The sequence below is a fragment of the Podarcis filfolensis genome (genome assembly GCF_964270895.1).
Source record: "Podarcis filfolensis genome assembly, chromosome: 3".
Classification (NCBI taxonomy): domain Eukaryota; kingdom Metazoa; phylum Chordata; class Lepidosauria; order Squamata; family Lacertidae; genus Podarcis; species Podarcis filfolensis.
In genome coordinates, this window is record NC_139606.1 from 101,069,333 (window position 1) to 101,077,685 (window position 8,353).

Genomic DNA, 8,353 nt, shown 5'->3' on the forward strand with positions numbered 1-8,353 from the left:
CATTCTATTACCCGGTCAGCCCCAATCTTCAAGCAGATCCTGCTCTAAAGTGTTTCCGTCTTCCATGTTACGACGGGGAGATGTTCAAAGATGAAGAAAATGATGTCTTTCTTGTTGTGGTCAATGACTGCTCTTAGTTGTACAACCTATTTCAACGTCAAAATGTTGTTTATCTAGAAACGGTTGACAAATCCTAAGACATGGTTGATAGTTCATGTTGGAAAGATGACATAGCTGCTATTTAGCTTGCCTCTTACAGGAAAAGCAGAGGAGTAACGTTCTGCTGCAGAAATCCTTGCACTAACAGGACAAATTCCCTGGCCACAACCCACTTTAAGCAAGCAAACAAGACAAAGGAACAGGGTGGGGAACTAACAACACTCTTGTTTTATTTTCACAACAGAGTTCTTGTGAAATTTTAATCCAGATGTGATGGACGTTAATAAGACTCGGGTGTACTGTGGTTATTTTTCTAGTTCAGAGTTTCAGCTTTTATTTGACTTTTTTTTTTTTTTTGAGGAAAACTGCTAGCCCCACTCATACTATTGCTGTCTACCAAGCATAATTCCCCATTACAGGTAACCTTTATATTGATCTGAAAGCAGCCCTGTTTAGAGGAGTTTTTAATGTTTGATGTTTTAGCGTGTTTTTAATATTCTGTTGGGAGCCGCCCAGAGTGGCTGGGGAAAACCAGCCAGATGGGTGCGTTATAAATAATAATAATAATAATAATAATAATAATAATAATAATAATAATAGATTTGAAATCGATTGACACAAAGAGACATTTTTTTTCTTTTCTAAAGAGAGATTTTTAGAAATTATAACCACACAGAATTATCTCAGTTACAGGCTTGTGCAAAGGAAAATGCAGCCCAGAAGCAAGGAGAGGATCCACCAATATAATATTATGAGCACTCTACTCTCATGCATTTGGAGATTCATTTTAACGCAAGGACACTATGCCTCCTACAGTACCCCACAGACTTTTCTGTTTAATTGGGATTAACTTAGTCTATGCTGGTCTAAAAAAACCAAACAAACAAACAAAAAAACCCCTTTCCAGTGCTGAATTTCCTTATATTGTGTTTCTACCTCCATGCCAGCTGAACAGCACAGTTCTTCTGCGTCTTTCTTGTCCTCCTGTCCTCCTGAAATCAATGGATCATTCATTCGCCATAGATTATCAATGATCTGCTGTTCTGGCAGTTGGTATTGCTGTTCCTTCCTTGCCCAGCCATCACCTAAGCAGCTAGGCCTGATCCTACATTGGAACTCCCAGGCTTGCAAATTACCTGTAAATTAAAATGATAACAGAATCATAGAACTGTAGAGTTGGAAGGGATCCTGAGGATCATCGAACCCAGCCCCCTGCAATGCAGGAATATGCAGCTGTCCCATAGGGGGATCAAACCAGCAACCTTGGCAGAGGCTTGACAACCATATGTCAGGAGTGCTCTAATGGTGTTTCCTGCTTTGCAGGGGGTTGGACTCGATGGCCCTTGTGGTCTCTTCCAACTCTATGATTCTATGATTCTATGATCAGCACCACGCTCTAACCAACTGAGCTAACTGATATTGTCCAGTGGTGGCTAGTACCTATTTGGGGTTGGGTGGAAAGCAGGAGACCAACAGAAGGTGGAGGTGGGGCTGATCCTCTGACTGGTTATAAGCAAGAAGGAAATCATGTGGGGGCTGGCTGAGGCCCATTCACCCTAATGGATCATACTGATGGATTATACCGACTCAGGTCCCATCTGCATTATACATTCAAAGTGCTATCGTACTGTTTTGCCAATAAATTTTTATTGTTTCTCCTTACACACGTTTTCTTTTTTTCTTTTTTTAAATAATTTTTATTAACTGGCCAATCACATCAAATTAAATCACATCACATAAATTCCAAATTACAAAGCCAAATTTTTAAATTTTGTTGGGGGAACCCATACTTCAAGATCCAAAGGGGGATTCAGATCATCTTCTTATTACTGCGTTAATGTCCAAATCAGTCCCAATCAGTCCAAACAAAATTCATAATTCTATCCAGTCTTATCTTGGTGTTTCCACATCATATCTTGTTCATATAATTTCTATTTTTCCTTTGCGATCTCTTCTGTTAGTCTCCTTAAGCCGATAAGCAAAATAATAATCCTGTGTGGATTTCCCGTTCCTCCACTAAGTACAGATGGTTTCCATATATCTCCTTCGTAGATAACATCGCTCTTTCCATCATAAATTTGGCATTTGTCGCTCTTAAGTCCCACCGAGAAGTTGATCGACGATATGTAAACAACTCTATTTCTCTCTTTCTCCTCCCAGACCCAAGAGCTCCAACAATGCCTCCCAAAATGGCGACGGCATTTTTAACTGCGTCATTCCAAAACTCTTAGCTTTCCAGCTTCATCTTGAAACATTGCTTTGGTTCGAAAGTTTATCTCCACACAGCCTTAAATCCACAGCTTAAGTCCTTAGTTTCTGACTCATTAGGGGAGGGGATTCTTGTTAAATCACATAAGAAAAAGGAAGGCAGGTTTTTTCCCCCCTCCCCCCTCAGTCATACCGTATCTTGACGTATCTTCTCATATTTTATTCTTGTCTTGTTATCAGAGATCTCTTCTGTCAGCAGTCTTTACTCCCCTTTTTCCTTGAAGCATGTGCAATTTATCTCGTCCAAATTGTTTCTTTTGAAGATGCTTGCAACTAGCGGCGCGAATCAGGGACGGCGTCCAGGAGTGCCGGAATCCCACAGGAGGGCTTTGTGCCTAGTGCCCCCACCCCCACAAATTCGGGGGTGGTATAGGGCACAGCAGGCAAGGGCCGTCCCCCCCCCCACAATCCTGGGGGGGTTAAGGAGGCTAATTACCCCCATCATAGCCTCCAAATTACCTCGTGTGGGTCGGAGAGATGTTATTGTCAGCCATCTTCCGATGCGCCACCTAGTGGCCCCCTCCTTACACACGTTTTCAAACAACACACTGATCAACATATAAACCTTTTTTGCTCCGCCGAGCTTACGACTTCCCTCCTTCCCTTCAGCTGGTACCCCCTATCAAATCCGCTTGCACATTCTGACTCTTTACAATTTATCTACATTGTACAATTTACTTCAATCCTGCTAGTGTCTTCAAATTTTTACAACTATCATTTAAGTATACAATAAATTTACTCCAATTTTTCTGAAATTTCTGATTGTCCTGGTCTCGGATCCTGCAGGTCAGTCTGGCCAACTCAGAGAAATCCATCATCTTCACCTGCCATTCTGCAATAGTAGGAGTTTATTGTAATTTCCACTATCGTACTGTTTTGAGCAGTCCTTGTGTCGTCATCCCCCAAAGAACCCTGGGAAACCGTAGTTTGTTAAGGGTGCAGAGAGTTGTGGGGAGATCCTTATTCCCCTTCCAGAGCTGCAGTTCCCAGGGAGGTTTAACAACCGGTCACTCTTCCCAAGGAACTCTGGGAAGCCTCATCCCATGAGGAGAGCAGCGCTTTAATGGTATGGCGCAGATGGTGCCTCGGGTTGGAAGCCTTTCAGGGAGAGAAATGTTTTAAGTAGGAAATGCTTCTTTTGCTTTCCAGCGACAGGCTCCAAGGCCGCTCCAGCAACCTGTAACCACAAGGTGCCCATTCGAAGCTCATACTGTTCCATCCGCAGCGAGGACACTTAGTTTTACACAGAAAAGGAAGAAGCTTACAGTTTCAGATCCTAAGGCAGGAATGCAAAAAACCTGTGACCCTCCAGTTTCCATCAGCCCTAGCCAGCATGCCCAATGGCCAGGAACGATGGGAGTTGGGGAGTCCAACAACATCTGGAGGGCCACAGGGATCCCCACCCAGTGTGGTGTAGTGGTTAAGAGCGGTAGTCTTGTAATCTGGGGAAGCGGGTTCGCGTCTCCGCTCCTCCACATGCAGCTGCTGGGTGACCTTGGGCTAGTCACACTTCTTTGAAGTCTCTCAGCCCCACTCACCTCACAGAGTGTTTGTTGTGGGGGAGGAAGGGAAAGGAGAATGTTAGCCGCTTTGAGACTCCTTAAAGGGAGTGAAAGGCGGGATATCAAATCCAAACTCCTCCTCTTCTTCTTCTTCTTCTTCTTCTTCTTCTTCTTGGCTTTAAATCTTTTTGTAGCACTACATATTTATAGAAAGGATGCTCATGTTGATTGTAGCTTGCAACGTAGCTTCCTTAAAATGAAAAAAAAAAAGAGGCGGCAACCCAAATGCCTCTATAGATTTCATTCCTCAGAGTGTGAGTGCCAGAAGTCAGAAGCACTTCTTAGCATCTTCTGTATAGGAAGAGAGGCTGATCTGACAAGTAGCAGCCATCAAATTGCACCTGCGGTCAGATTTATTATATACTGGGACACATTTCTGGATAAATCCTATGTTTCTGTTTGACCCTCTCTTTAAACCTCACTTTGAATCTGACTCTCCCATAATTGCAGCTCATCGCTTTATCACCGTAATTGAACTGTCCTCTGTCACCTTTCCCTCTCCTCTACATCACCTACTGTGATGTAACCACTTATCTGTCTGGTGTTTGAAGGCAAAGTGAAGGAGGTTTTTCTTAGCCTGAAGGGTCTTGATACAGGTGAATGATTAGTTGCTAGGTGAGCAACTTGGTTCCAAACACAGAGCTGCCAGTTATCAAAAGTATCACATCCTTTATCTCCCTGGGCTTAATCCAATTGGCAGCGAAGATGTCCGAGACCAAAGGATGACACACTTTCTCAATTGGTTTTTATCGCCCGGGCCCACGTTGGGACGCTCTCGCTCTGTACCACTTCAAAGAACGGAAGGAAATCCTCTCAAAAGGATTGAGCTACATTGGTAGCCATATGCTGCTCTGTTCTGGTTAGGTTGAAAGGCTTTGAGGTGCTGGACTAGGTCCAAGCTAGGGCTGGAAGACATGTAGTCCTCCATATACTGTTGGACTCCAGATCTTCTCAGACCTAGCCAGTGGTCATGGATAATGGGAACTGTAGTCCAACAACATCTGGAGGGCCACGGGTTCTTCAACCCATCTTCTCAGGCTGGACCATGATCATATTTAAGGCCAGACAGAACTGAGAGCCTGGATTGTTTTGAATAATCACCAGGCTGAAGGATGGAGCATTTGACAGACAACCTTCTCTTTCTCCTTTCCTCCCAACAGGTGAGAAGGGTCAGGGACCAGCAATCAGATTCCTCTTCAGCAGCTGGAGACAAGAACTTCAAACCCAAAGTAGAAGGCACGCAAGGGGAGCTCCAGGAGCGCTGCTTTGAGTGGTTCTTGGATTTAGGTGATAGACCATTGCCTGCCCTGGGTGGAGTTGTACTCCGTTTGAAGGAGCAGGCACATAGTTTGGAGCAGTGTTTCCCAAACTTGGATGTTCAGCTGTTTTGGGGCTACAACTCCCATCATCCTTAGCTAGCAGGACCCATAGTCCAAACACCGGTTTGGAGGTACTCCTTGAACTACCATTGTCACTTGAGCTACAGGTAGCATCTGATTAGGAGGGCCTTTGGCTGTGGCTTTTTTCTGGATAGGGATAACCTGACCAAAGTGGCTCACATGTTGGTAACTTCAAGACTAGATTACTGCTGCATGTGGGGCTGCCCTTGGAAGCTGCAGCTATTGCAGAATGCTGCAGCTGGACTCATGTAAGGAATTGATTACCACCAACACATGGCACCAGTGTTAGAAGAACTGCACTGGGTTCCCATCTGCTGCTGGACCCAGGTTCAAGGCCCAGTGTACAAAGCCCTGAATAACTGAGGCCCAGCATAACTTAACCGTACCCTGTATGTTCCAAGTCAATCACCAAGATCAATTGGGAGAGCGCTATCAGTGGTCCCCTATGGACCAGAAGCATGACTCATGTCTTCAGTGTTGTGGGCCCAATTCTGTGGAACTTCCTCCCACTAGAAGTCAGGTAGGCACCATCCCTGCTGAGTTCTAGGTGCCTGGTTAAAGCCATGTTATTTCAGGAGGCCTTTGCGTCATAAATGCTTCTCTGGTGTTCTTTGCTTAAACTTATGAGATTTCAAATGTCTAGTTTAAACTTTGCACAATGTATTTTTTTATATATATAATTGTAAGGTACTTTGAAACCTAGATGGTGAAAAGAGGGGTAGTGGGTCAGTCGCCCTCCAATCATACGATGTGGCACTTCTGTCCTTGGGCTCAGCAGACTCCACTGAAGACCCAATGAGACGAGATGCTCTCCCGTTCCACCACAGCATGAGACTAGTGGAGAGAGATGGGCCCCTTTATTCAAAGCAGCACATTCCAATGTGGCAATTAGAATGTAGTCATTGCTGCTACTTCTTCTTCTTTGGCAATCACTCGTAGCAAAGTAAGACTGTCTTCCATAAACACGGTTTTAACAATGAGTCCATAAGTGACTGTGGAAGCCAATTCTGGATCCACACGTCCTTCCACAGTGGGGACATAGATTTCCAGGTGGGAGTTGATCATGGTGAGGGTTTGCCAAGCGTGCCTTCCTCTCAGTGCATTTCTCCCTTGCGTTCCGAGTTTGAATGTCATAGAATCATAGAATCATAGAGTTGGAAGAGACCACAAGGGCCATCGAGTCCAACCCCCTGCCATGTCTTCAAAGCGCATGACACCTTTGGCAAAGACTGTTCTCCAACTGCAGCACTCGCAGGCCAGTGTTTCCCAGTTGTCAGTGTTTATTCTACATTTTTAAAGATTTGCCTTGAGAAAGTCTTTGAACCTCTTTTGTTGACCACCAACATTACACTTACCATTTTTAAGTTCAGAATAGAGTAGTTGCTTTGGAAGATGATAATTAGGCATCCGCATAACATGATCAATCCAACGAAGTTGATGTTGAAGAATCATTGCTTTGACACTAGTGATCTTTGCTTCTACTGTTGCTGCTACTATATAAGGCTAAGACTCTGGTCCCTGCTTAAGCAACATTGGTGCTCTGTAGTCACAGCGTACAGCATGACCCCTTATTTTGCCTCAGACGACCCTGTGTCTGGCCTGAATCCAGACTGAGTTCTGCCTCACTACAAAACAGAAGAAGAAGAAGAAGAAGAAGAAGAAGAAGAAAAAGAAGAAGAAGAAGAAGAGGAAGAAGAAGAAGAAGAAGAATACAGTATTCTGAGATTGCTGTGGGATGGGCAGTTCTGCAGCTCAGGGATAAATTGGTTGAGTAAGCTTGTGATTGTTGTAGTCAGTAGCTAACACGTTTCTGATGCTGGTGGTGAGACCATTCTGAAGGACTGTTGGTATTACAACCCATCCCATGTTCTTAGAATGGAGGGAGGGGCATAGCAGGCTAGAGCTTAATATTTCTACTGCTGGGATTTTTTTTTAAAAAAACTAGTTTCCTGACAGAAACGACATAAGCTCACAGAACATTACAATTTGGCACAGGGGAGAGTCTGTGATCATCAGAAGTTGTGACAACACAGGCACTGTCCAATAGGGACCTACAGTGCTCACACAACCAAGTTCCATAGAGAACTCTCAATCGTGAATAGCTTTGCTTGCTGGGAGAAGAGAAAAAATGTTTGTCCTGTGACAAAGTACAGAATTTCGAATCTCAAGGAAATGTAACACATCAAAGGGAAGCATCTGAACCCCTTTGCAGTGTATGAGCCAGAGCTGACCATTGATTGAACTATAAAACAGTTGTGTGGAAAGGCTCTGAAAATCTGATCAGGGTTTACATGGGAGCGTGTAATGACTTCAGAGGAAACATGCACAGGACTGGGCTGCATCTCTTAAAAATTCTGCTTAGATGGCTGATTTCTAAAGAGCATGAGAATGTGCTCTGTTGTGAATTCTTCTGCAAAGCTCTTATTACCGACCTCAAGATGGCACTGCTGCCGAACTGCTGCACATTCCACCAGAACAGTTACATAATCTTGTTTATACAGCGAAGGGGTCATTTGAAAGCTAAGATCACACAATGTTAATTTGGCCAGTGACTTTCAACTTCTTCTTCTTCCTCCCCCACACCTCCCTTTTTGGCAAAATGCCTCTTTTATGTCTAGATGGAGACTTCTAAAGGAAATGTTTGCGTGTGGATGTGCTGCCAGGGAAGCCTTACAGTCAGGGAGCGCTAGCTGAAAAATAGCTGGGATTAAAAGTTTGGACCAGTCTCAAATTATGCCTCTCTTGGAATTTGTTGTTTTTACTTTCCTGTTCTAGAAGACAATGATACAGGAACAGTTGGCCTCGGCTATGGTGTTTTGTCAGTCGGGGATTCTTGGCCCAGAACTAACCCGTGGATTTTTCCATTCCACTCTCTCCCTGCACCGCTGCACTCATCTCATGGGAGTGCAAATTAGGAGCACACTCCTCTCTGCTGGGAAGAAGTTGCAAGGGAGCAAGGATCAC

At 44.2% G+C, this 8,353-nt stretch overlaps 1 long non-coding RNA gene across 1 annotated transcript; it reads left to right on the forward strand.

Moving 5' to 3' along the window:
- Positions 1–4,554: 4,554 nt before the first annotated feature.
- On the forward strand, positions 4,555–8,070 carry LOC310759259. The gene is made up of 3 exons (XR_014546290.1): positions 4,555–4,604; positions 5,150–5,909; positions 8,008–8,070. It is a non-coding gene; the product is annotated as an uncharacterized lncRNA (long non-coding RNA).
- Positions 8,071–8,353: the final 283 nt, after the last annotated feature.